The following is an 11,965-nucleotide window of genomic DNA, read 5'->3' as shown; positions in this document are numbered from 1 at the left end:
ATATCGGTTACGTGTGGTGGAAAATGACTACAGTTATGTTCTTATCCTCTTTAATAAACTTTAACTTATAAATGTAATTCATTCCTGGTCATCTATATAGTGCAAATTCACAACAAATATTGCTTCAAGACACTTCAATCACACACACACGGTTTCCAGTTAATCTTAGATATCAAGTATTAATCTCAATTTATTATTCATATTCGTTTAAAAAGTTTTCTGTCTAAGGAAACCGAGCAGATTGCATGGAGTCACTGACTTGCTGCATTCACTCCTCCTGGACAAATAGACAATTACTTGTATTGCGTTGTTGACTTTCCATCAATCCCTCATACCGATCATGCACGCATGCGACAGTGGAGAGGAAAAACTCCCCTGTAACAGGAAGAAATCTCCAACAGAACCTGGCTCAGTTCAAGGCAGCAACTATCTGCCATGAGGTGACAGAGCAGATACACAAAAAGAAACAGTAGAACTGACCCAGGAGTACTTTCTATGTCAGTGATAACTGCAAAGTTCATGTCAGAAGAGGGAGAAAGTTTAATTGTTGGCAATATACTTTTTCCCAGCCGATGTCCTCCTTCAGGAAGGCAACACAGGCAAACAGAATGCAAGCAAACGGTGAAAAAACAAAGTTAGCAGTTGAAATAAAAGACAAATGGGCAGCAGTAGAAGAAGAAAATGAGGAGAAGTGGTCAGTTTGTTCTCAGGCAGCCTAAGCCTGAAGCAGCTGCAAAGATAGCTCAGGATAAGCTAACCCCTTAGAATGGGGCATTAGACAGGCAGAACCAGGGAGAACCGGTTTTCTGGATTGGGACACACACTCGACCCTCCCTGAGAATTCAATCTATATCCCTTTAGTGCCTTACAAAGTCCTCAACTTGTTCATATAATGTCACATCATAACTACAAACTTCATGTTGTTGTCTTTCACTTTTCTTATTTTACGTAGTGGAACAGGCCCAAGTCTTGTGTCTGACTGTGAAGTGGAAGGACAATGACACAGCGTAATGTAAAATCTCTACATTCATATTCAGCCCTCCAACCCCTGAGTAAAGAATCATACAGCTGCAGCTTTTCTGAATTTCCTTTCTGTGAAACTTCCACCCAAAGCTCAGTCAAATTGGATGCAAGGCAATTTTTAAGTCTCATCACTGATTATTAACTGGAATCCAGACTGGGTTTTGACTGGGCCATTCTAGTTTATGAAGATGCTTCATCTGAACCCCTCCATCATAGCTCTGGGTTTATGTCCCGTGCCGTTTCCCTGCTGGATGGTGAATCTTAGAGTTTGTTGCTCTGTGCTCAGCTCCACAATTTTTCAATCAGCTGTGGCCAGCTTCCCCATCGATGCCAAATAAAAACCTTGTCTGATCAGAGAACCGTCAAACCTCTGAGGCCTTCACCAAACTGCTGGATTAATACAGAGATTAAATTCGGATTTTATTTATGAAATAGTGCAGTGTGAAAAAATGAGTCAGAAGGGTACGAATAGTTTTGAAAGGCATTGTAAGCCTAAATAGATGGTGAGCACTGCTTTAGAACCCTCAGACGTAGATACGTTTAGTAAGGAAAGCTCTCGGGCCGTAAGACTGGACACAAATGCGTGAGACACAACAGGTTAGCAAAACTTTGGTGAGAACCAAACACAAAAGCATTATATCTGGCCAAGCTTTGAAGATGTGATTGTAAATATTGCTCCTTTGTTGCAACAGCATCTGCCAAAATAAGTTTTGCGGGTGGCATCACAAAACCAGAGGAGGGGGAGCGGGGGACGTCTCAGCTGGATGGGTGCAGGTGGGTACAGAGGTGGAAGCACGGTGGCTGGAGTTTGATTTGTGTCAGACGGGGTGACATCCTGTCGTCGCTCATTATAGTGTGAATTCTGTTTATCCTGAGTAACACCTTCTCCTGGCAGCAGACGGCACAAACTCGTGACTTGACGCTGCAGATTGAGGCCTGAGAGGAGAAGATAGAAAAATTCAAACCTAGTCTGACGACGAACCACTGGGGAGGAGACGGCGGACCGTCCACTGAGCGGAGACAAACCATCTTAAGTCTGCAAACGAGGGCAGTCCCACACTTTGAAGCGGCAGGGATTAAATAAGCGAAAAACACAAAGCACATGATGGTGAGTGTTTCAGGAAGTGCAACAGTTTCTTCTTTATTTCACTGAAGCAAAGCGGAGGGACTGTGTGTTGTCTGGATGTTCCCCGAGGCTCTTATCGCCCCGCAGCAGGGCTCACCTGCCCTCTTCCGTTTAACGCCGAAAGAGCTCTCCTTTCTGCTCCTCTGTCATGTGAAATCACACTTACACTCCGAAAACACCACTTTATTTCTCACTTGTTTATATAGGGATGATGTTAGAGTTTTAATGCGAAGCCTGCTTGTCTGTGTTGCACGTAAACAAGGTACCATATCATAGCCAACTGCTGATTTTATGTCTTTGATGATTTGCTTCAGAGCGGCTCAAACACGTTGAGATAATGCAACATCTTAAATGGGGCATAACTTGTCATGGCCGCCTACAATGTCCCTAAGACATGGCTGTTCTGGGTTTAGTGTCAGTATCCTTGGAGACGGGCATTTTTTACAGTTACACACTTAAAAAAAAAACAAAAAAAACAATCTGCATGTTGCTACTGGGTGTTGAACAAACAGGTTGCATGAACACCTTAAGATCACAGATGAGCAGATTTCCCTGAAGCGTGTGTGAGACTAAATCAGTCAACTAGCATTTTAGAAAAATGTATCCCCGATGATATCCTTCACTAGCCTCAAAATCCCTTCAAAGGTTCGACTAGAACACAACCAGAAGGGTTTTTCTAGTGATTGCAATGTTTGCTGATCTAATTAAACTAAACGTATCTGTCAAATTGAAGCTTCCAGATGAAACCAGATATTTACTGAAATTGTAAAAAAAAAAAAAAAAAAAGACATTAAATCGAACTAAACTTTTCCTCTTTTAGGTCAGTCTGGATTAGCTAAAATATTTCTGTTTGCTAAATGCCTAAGGAATGACTGAAATAATTCTTTTTGTGAAAGGTTTTTAAAAAGTTTCTTCAAGCTCAGTAATTAACATAAATTTTCCCAGTTTTTGACAGAATTGCCGTATAAATTGAACTGAATAGTTTCCTGGAACAGAACTGGTACAAAATCCGGTTTGTCGGCCGCGTGGCTTGCAAAAATTATTACAGCTCTGCCAAAAGATTGACTTTGTCACAGCTTTCTAACTAATTTAGTGCTATGCTTGAAGTAAATGTTCATTTAGAAGACTCTTATGTCCAAGCTTTGATGAAATAGCTGAAGTGTTGACATATTGACATGCTTCAATGTTTCCAGAAAATGTCTATTCCTATGATTTTATCTGATTTTTATCTTCCTTTAAATAAGTGTTTAAAAATATGAATTTTTTTTGTGTGTGGTTTGGGAAGTTGAGGTCTGAAGGGACAACACCCCCACTCGCCCCGCTGTCCGACCGTGACATTTGCTGTGCTCCTCCTGAGCGTCATGCTGAGACTGCAGGACGGTTCATTTTTAAAGAAGTCATGTGTGTGAGGTGTGCCTCCAATTAACTTAAACATTGTAAAAATAATCTTGTTTATTAAAACATTGACCTTAAATAAATAAAAGAAAATATCCTAAAAAGCACTCTATATTGTTATCCTTCTACAGTGAATGCAAATATTTCATTTCGGCTGGATTTGACTAAAAAGTGACTGTGTTAAACTGTAAAGATAACTGCACTTGTAAAACCACTTCTTTCAACAACAACAACAACAACATGGTACAAATACACTCAGACCTTTGATTGAGTTGGCTGAAAAGGGACACTATGAGTTGCTGGCATCATTTCATAACAGTGGCCAGTGTTACAATCCATTTTACGCCACCAGAAATGCTCTCTTAGAGTGTGTGAGAGTCGGTGTGTGTGGCATGTGATAGGACCAAAATGCTTGGGTATCACGCTCTGATGTGCATGCCAAATCCGCTTGTCCTCTCACACAACCTACCAGTGTGGCTCCGCCGCTTCAGCTCTGCCAGTGGAGGTCTGGGGAGAGCAGCGGCGTAGGAGGCAGGTCACAACCTCTCATAGCAGAAATCACACAGCAGTGTGCTGCTCCAATATCACCAAATGTGACCTACGACTGGCTGAGGTACCCGGCCACTTTTGGATGCTGTTAATTGGTTTATAATCCCTGCCGAACAGTGATTGACAGTGGAGTTGTTGTTTTGACACATTTTTTGTTTTTCTGTATGATGTGTAATTAGAAAATTATTTCCTTCTGTTTTTGACCTTTAAAAATCCTTTATTTTTTTAGATCTGATTGGAATAAAAGTGCTCTTTCAATAAAGTTTGATTTATGAAGCTATTTATTTTAGTTTATTTATTTTAACAAATCTTGCCTTGGTAATCTAATCAAACCTCTTGAACTGCTCTACATTTCGCGCTACAGTTGCAAACTTAAGTTAGATTTTTTATGCTTTTTCTGTTGTAAACACAAAGAAGGACATAATTTCAAAGACAAAATATTAAACTAAATGCTGCAGCTTCTAGCAGGACAACAACCCTGAAAATTCAGCCGCTCAAAGTTGTAACATAAACTCAGTTTCTATCTAATAACACTTTAAAAGCTGTGCAAAGAAATTCTTTATCCATGTTTGAAAAGCTTTTAGAGAAATAACAACAAAAGCTGGTTTTATGAAGCGTTGAACTTATTTACCATATTTTCCGCACTGTAAGGCACACCAGATTATAAGGCGCACCTTCAATGAATGACCCATTTAAAAACTTTTTTCAAATATAAGGCGCATAGAATAGACGCTACAGTAGAGGCTGGAGTTATATTATGCATCCACTAGATGGAGCTGCACTAAAGGGAATGTCAACTGTCAGCTTTTGAGGAAATTGAAGGTTTTTAGGTGCACCTTATAGTACAGAAAATACGGTATCTGTACTTTTCAGAAATTAACTGGTAAAAATATTTGACAACCATAAATCCTTTTCTTTCCTCTTCACATTAATACACTAACTTATGTTGCTCTGTCGTATGTAATGTAAAGCAACCATCAGGGTTTGTCGTTGTCATATGCCGCAAAATGTTCAGGGGTTGTGAATACTTTTGCATGAAACGCCATGAAAAGTAAACAGCAGATTTCAGTGAAGATTGGAATCACCTTCTCTCAAAACTGCAGCCATGGTTCGGACAGAGGAGTCAGCCCCATTGAAAATGCTGGTGTATTATAATTAAGCAGTTTCATGTCGAAACAAAATGAGTGCTGACAGATTTAACTCAACATTTAAAACAAATGTACAGTATGCATTAGTAAATATTCTTTAGAGAAATAACATCTTTGATTAAACATCATAGGAATCCCAACATTTCATTCTATGATTTCTGCAATTTGATTTCAAGTAATTACCAAAGAATATCTCCCTTTTGCAGATTTGTCCATGCTTTTTCTCTCCACTTAGTAAAATAGCTTTTTTTTTTTTCTTCTTTGATTTGGTGAAAAAGTATTAGTTACAATGATTAAGCAACCGTTTGAAATACCAAAAATGAAACATTAAGTGTCCAAGAAGGCTATATGTCAACTACTTTTATCAAGATATAACATTTTAAAAGACAAAAACATTTGCTGCTTAACTTATAGTTTCTTATTTATTTGTAAAAAAAAAAATGCAGCAAAGCAGTTGAATGTGCAATTTGTTTTATTACATTTTATAACATTTCACAACTATTAGAGACAAGATACCTTATTCACTTTTAAAATTATCCAAACGACTTCTTATTCACTCAAAAATTGTTTTGTTCTTGTTTTTTATGGTTTTCAAACTATTTTTTTTTTCTTTTTTTACAAAATCACAAGACACAGTTTATTGGTCTTTTTGCGTAAGTTCCTATTTTCAGCGTCGCTGGAGATCAAGACCTCCAAAGAAAGTGAGTCAAAGTGGATGGAAAGCGTAGTTTAAAACCTTGTTATGACAATTTGACCATGAAGACATATACAACTACCCAACAGACTTTGCTTTTATGAAGTCTAATTTGGGGTGTTTTTGTGGCTTTAAGTCCAACTTGAAGTACTTAATCATAGGGAAGGCAATCAGTGCGACGCTCTTGTTTGGTTTATAAATGATGGAAGATATTTATACCCTAGAATATTGTGACGTTCACTATAAACAGAAATACATTCAAAATATGCATTTATTTTCACATCATTCACTATTTTTTCTTTTTTTTTTTGGCTTTGGCAATTAAACACATGCCTCCCATTTACAGAGAACACAGGGTATCATTGGCTCAATCAGTGGCTGCAAGAGTTGACAAATCTCAAAAAAAAAATAGAAGAAAAACAGAAAAAGAAAAAGTCTCTTTGTTAATAAAGATAAAAGTAATGGCTCCATTTTGCATGCTATCACAATTAGTCTCACCACAACCATCTGAAAGATCCTTCCAGAAAAGGCAGATCACTTGACCCCATCTGTGACTGAATCCCATCGCCCCATTAGGTGCTCTCTGCAACCATAACATCTATCTCTCCTCATGCTGGACACAGATGCTTAAAAAAGAAGATGGCATCACAAAGAGCTGACAGTGTAGAAGTCACACGGCATCTGTGATTGAAAAGGTCCATTATTCAGACTAACCAAGCCCAAGAATCTTATGAATATGCTGGTGCTTTCAAAAACAAACTTATAACAACATGAAACAGCTATGTGGTTGGGATGCCATAGTTGATGCAAAGTTAAAGGCCTCCTCTCTTGATGTGCATCATGAGAAGATCTAAAGCTTCCAATATGAAAGGAATCGTAATTTTCTTTGTTCTAATAAAATGCATTCATTTCATAGTGAAAGCAACAGCATGGAGGTGAGGCGTTCGTTTGGTTAGACTGCTTGAAAATTGGAAGTTGCATTTACCAATCAGTCCAATATCATTTGGGATTTTCTGAAATAATCATCTGATCATATTAGAAACAAGTAATAATCATTTTCTTTTGCACGCATAAACATTGTCTCGGGGCATCTGTTGCTGGCTCATCACAGGGTCCACATATTTCCAAGAATGATTTCCAGGATTGCATGTCATAATTTGAATCCTCTCCCATTAAGCATGTGGGTTTCTTAAGAATACTCATATGACTTCACTCCCCATTTAAAAAAAATGCAACTGAATTGAAGAGACAACAATGGTTYGACTGTGGAAAAGCATTAAGACGGACAGTATTTTCACGCTGTTAGACTCTCCTCCAGGTGGAAGTTTACCTTCCTCCTCTTGGTTCGTCTTTGTTTTTCCTCCTTGGTTCTCACAGGGAGGAAATAAAAAAAAAAGCAAAAACAACATAATTAGGATGTGCATGACTTTATTTTGCTTCTGCACCATATGTTTAAAGTGAACAGTAGGTCAATCACATAACAACATAGTCTTGCAAGGTTTTCCAGAACAGTGCAAAACTTCAAATTCTCAAAGTGGCTGAATAGTTAAGGTCAGGTTATCAAACGCTACTAAAAGAAGAACATTTCTCTTCAAAGTAGCTGAACCCAAAGTGTGAATCGATTTTGAATTTGCATGGCACACTGCAGAGAACAGTGAGGGGTGCTGAGAAGCTCATGGTTGTCTCCTTACACTTCTGTCCAGAATTTCAATGTTGTCAAAGTCTCCTCACCTCATTTCCAGGAACATTTTGTGTGTTTCTCTCCCAGTTCCTCTGTGTCCATCCGCTCTGGGGTTGTGGAGCTTCCAGGCTGCAGCTCCACACCTGAGTCTGATCATCTCATCAGGCTGGCTCATTAGGAGAAGCTGCTGAGCTGATTTCATTTGCTTTCAGTTGACAAGACTTGAATCTACAACTGTTTGCCTTTCCTATCAGGAAAAATTTCTCCACATCTGTCCTTCCTACATTCTTTGCCAAGCCAGCCACTGTCAGTTTTACTTCTTGGTCTGCCTTTTGGTTCATCACAAACAACAACCAGACCCCCAGAGATGCTTCTGCAACACAGTTTGCTGCAGCCACATTCAGAGTTTTCTCAACTAGTCCAGAATGTCCAACTGCTAACCAATGACTTGGATCTAATCCGATTATTAATATTCTCACCAAATACTCTCTCTGTGTACAGACAGAAACTGAAAAAGGGCATCAGCACAAACTATGAATGGATTCATTTGTCATTGTGACTAAATCACCATGAATCATCACAGAAAGGTAAGAATCAACTGGCTTAAAACATAACACAAACACATAGACAACTTTGGAATGATTAAGAAGAAGATTTATAATTTTTGTCTTATTTAAAATGACAAAAACAACAACTTTCCAACAACATTATAAATAGGTGAACTGCTGTAACATAGCAAAAAGTCTTTGGTTTGAATCCAGATTGTGACCTCTCTGTGCAGAGTTTGAATGTTGACAGTTCAAAACCATGTATTAAGAACCGATAAAAATGAATTTGAATGATTTCCACTGATGAATTAAAAGGGCCATAAAAAGTTTTCCCTTTATCTGCCAAGGGTTGCACAGTGGAGCAGCTGTTAGCGCTGCTGCCTCACCTCAAAAATATTCAAAGTTTGAACATCTCCGTGTTACCCTGTGATTGAGCAGCAACCTGTCCAAGGTGGACCCAGCCTTGACTCAGATGGATGTATTAATCTACTGCCACCTCATTGTGTTTTTGTTTTGCAAAAGTGACGCAGGCTGTGCCGATTAGAGGGACTTTTGGGAAAATTGAAAACACAGATTCCAGCTTTAACACCGAGGTAAACAGCAGATGTGTTTGTGTTGCAAGGATTTACACAGGATTCCCAAAAGCACAATCCCAAAAATAATCCAGGCAGACATTTGAGTGAGTCACAGCTCCTAATTGACTCATTCTAATTCTGGTGATTCGTCATTGCTTAGCGTGGTCAAAACAGCATTCAATTTTATTTATGTCCTTATTTTAATCGCGCAAACCAAACTGACTCAAACACAACACTTTCTTGCTTAATAGTTTATTTACTTTCGAAGCCRCCGAAGTACTTTCATGAAGAATTGTAATTATTAAGAGGGCTGCTGTAATTCAACACCCACATGTCCTCAATATTTGAGGAAGTTCAATGTGTAGAAGGTAGGAGAAACATGTTCCACATAATCACATTAAATTCAAACGTATTTGCCTGAATAGTCTGGAGCAGCATTCGTCATTTAGAGCAGTCTCGCCTTTTTTTTTTTCCTGAGTAAAATATCTGGTCATCTGAGCGGCGCTAACTGAGCTGTCACAGACGATTAGAGGAGGAACAACTCGTCTTGGTATCCCAAAGAGCATGAGGTCCTCACGAGAGAGGGTGAGCCACAACCAGAATCAATGTCACCGTTCAGATAATCATGCATCGCCGATTCACCATGTAAGATGCATTTTGTTTGCTGCCTAACTGTGTAAAGCCTCTATTCATTTTCTGAATTTTCCACACAAAGAGGAAAAAAAAGAAACATGGTCAGCGCAGTAATGATCCTTCTTTCTTGAAATTCCAGCCCTCTTGTTGGGAAGAGAGTGTTCGTTACAGAGTTTTCAGCCTGGTTGCTTAATTTATTCTTGTGACAAACCATACTGACAAAATTCTCAAATCTTTTTAAACTAATACGCCTGTAATCTTGTTATTCTTTCCAATTAAAGACGTGTGAGAGCCAATTAGATTTGTTTGAAATACCATTAACCATTTCTCATACTTGAAATTGAGGCACTTAGTCCTTACAGTTTTGCATGTTTCCAGAGTAAATTGTTAAAACAATTTCCAAAACGCACATCTGCAATGCTGCATTATTGATTCACAAATTTGTCAAGTTGGTTAGGCTATCAAGAGAAAAGGTTGTGCTGCATAAGTTGCAGTCTTGCCCATTATCCAAAGAAAATAAGTTGCAAAACCTCCCAAAGAGGGATATAAAGTTTTAACAGCGACTAAACAAGAAATGCAAGAAGTAATACCTGCTAATACTTTAATTAGTTTATAACTTTATTGAGAACCGATTAAACCTAAACGGAAAGAGACAAGAGGGAGAGAAAGGAGGGCAGAGATTCTCTTGTGAGTTTTCTTCAGATATTTTATTTTGCTCAATTCATCTTTTCCCTTGTGAAGAAATGCCTCCACGCAGCATGATGCTGCCAACACTGTGCTTTGTAGCAGAATGTGCATTGTCCTTTACATGTACGCCCAGATGTATACTTCAGTCTCATTTGGCCAGAGGATCTTCATGTGTGCCTTACATATGACTTTTTTCTTCCCAGGACAGATTTACAAAGTGCTGGATTTGTGGTTGTCTTGGCAACCGACTCTACTGTGGATCTGTGCAGCTCCTCCCGAGTCACCATGCTCTTACTGGTTGATCTTTGCTCTTCTGTCCAACCGCCCGGTTTAAGTGGAAGATCATGTACTTGCAGCTGTTTGATACGCTTTTCATTTTTGGTTGGTAGATTAAGTGTTTCTCTGATAGATGTTTAAAAATTGGGATACTGTTTTATAACTTTAGTTTGCTTTAAAAGATTTAGCAGCACTTTCATTAATTGTGATGTTTTTCGTTTTTAAATGAGAACTTCAGTCAGGCATGCACATTTTAATGACTTAATACATGTATGTACTCTGTACTGTTTCTGCACTGTTCTTTRTGTAATACTTTGTGCTTGAGAGTAAGGGATATTTTCTTTCAGATTAATGCTCCTGTACATGGTCCCAGTTCAACAAACTGAAACATGGACAAACAAACTGTCTGCTGCGCTCCTTGACCTTCACAATTATTCACTAATGTTCTCTACCAAACCGCTGAGGCCTTCAGAGAGAAGCTATACCTGAGATTTGATTACAAACACGTTGACTGTTTAGTAATTACGTAACTTTGGAGGGCAATGGGCAGCTCTGCCTTTATTTATAGAATCTGAATACAAATGCACAATTATCCACCACTTTGTATTAACGTCTTATACAATGTTATTAACCAGCCAGAGATATTTGTGACAAATATCTCTGGCTTAATGCATATTACTTATGCATTAATATATTTACTTAATGCATATATTAAGTAAATATTATCATACAAGGTAAAAATCAAGGAACTATAAATATATATATTAATCTGGTCTCATCTGACAAAAGCATCTCCTTCATAATGTTTGCTGTGTCTAAAATTGGCTTGTTGAAAACCTTAAATGACAATTTTGATGTATTTCTTCTTTTCACCAAAGGTCAGAACTGTATTTTATTTTTGCTCAATTCTAATATAAGGGAAATGTGATTTTTCTTGCTGATGACAGAAACCTTTGTATTTATATTTTTATTTATTTGCTACAAAATATTTAGAAAATTACTTTGAGCCCCAGATGAATTTTTGCAACTTTAAGTGACTAAAAAACCAAAAATAACTATTTTTGAATTTACATGTGAAACATCATTGATAAATCGGATTTTTGTGTCTTTTTTTCAATTTTCTCATTGGGTTTCATATTTCTGTTAAATGATACAGAAGAATTGGTTGAAGTTCAGAACCGTGCAAAACATCTTTAATTTTTTTGAGTGTCGATGATCCAGTGACATGAACTGGATTTTGGTGTTTCACCATCCTTTGGGCTTTGGGTCTATTTGTTTATGTTTTGTCTTTGTGTTTTGGTCATTTCCTCGTTAATTTATGACACAATATATAGATCTTGCCATATTTAGTCCAGTTCTCTGTGTTTATTACTGTCACATTAGTTATTCCTTTTGTGTTTAGTTTCTTAATTTATTCTTGCATTTTGTTCCATTTGAATGTATTTTTCTTAGATTAACGTCAAGGATGTATATCCTTGTTTGTACAAAATCTTGTAATAAGGTTTATTGGATTTGTGGTTGTCTTGTCAACAGACTCTCCTGTGGTCTCTCCACGAACAAGGATGTACAAAACATTTGGTACATCCTTTTGGTTTGTACATTTTTGTGAAGTAAAGAGTGGAGGAACAGA

The 11,965-nt window shown here is 37.9% G+C and overlaps 1 long non-coding RNA gene across 1 annotated transcript; it reads left to right on the top strand.

Moving 5' to 3' along the window:
* Positions 1-8,114: 8,114 nt before the first annotated feature.
* On the top strand, positions 8,115-10,661 carry LOC103464458 (uncharacterized). Its single transcript, XR_533660.1, has 2 exons — positions 8,115-8,203; positions 10,263-10,661. It is a non-coding gene; the product is annotated as an uncharacterized LOC103464458 (long non-coding RNA).
* Positions 10,662-11,965: the final 1,304 nt, after the last annotated feature.

The sequence above is a fragment of the Poecilia reticulata genome, linkage group LG5, assembly GCF_000633615.1.
Source record: "Poecilia reticulata strain Guanapo linkage group LG5, Guppy_female_1.0+MT, whole genome shotgun sequence".
NCBI classification, from domain to species: domain Eukaryota; kingdom Metazoa; phylum Chordata; class Actinopteri; order Cyprinodontiformes; family Poeciliidae; genus Poecilia; species Poecilia reticulata.
This window is presented reverse-complemented; position numbering and strand designations above follow the sequence as displayed.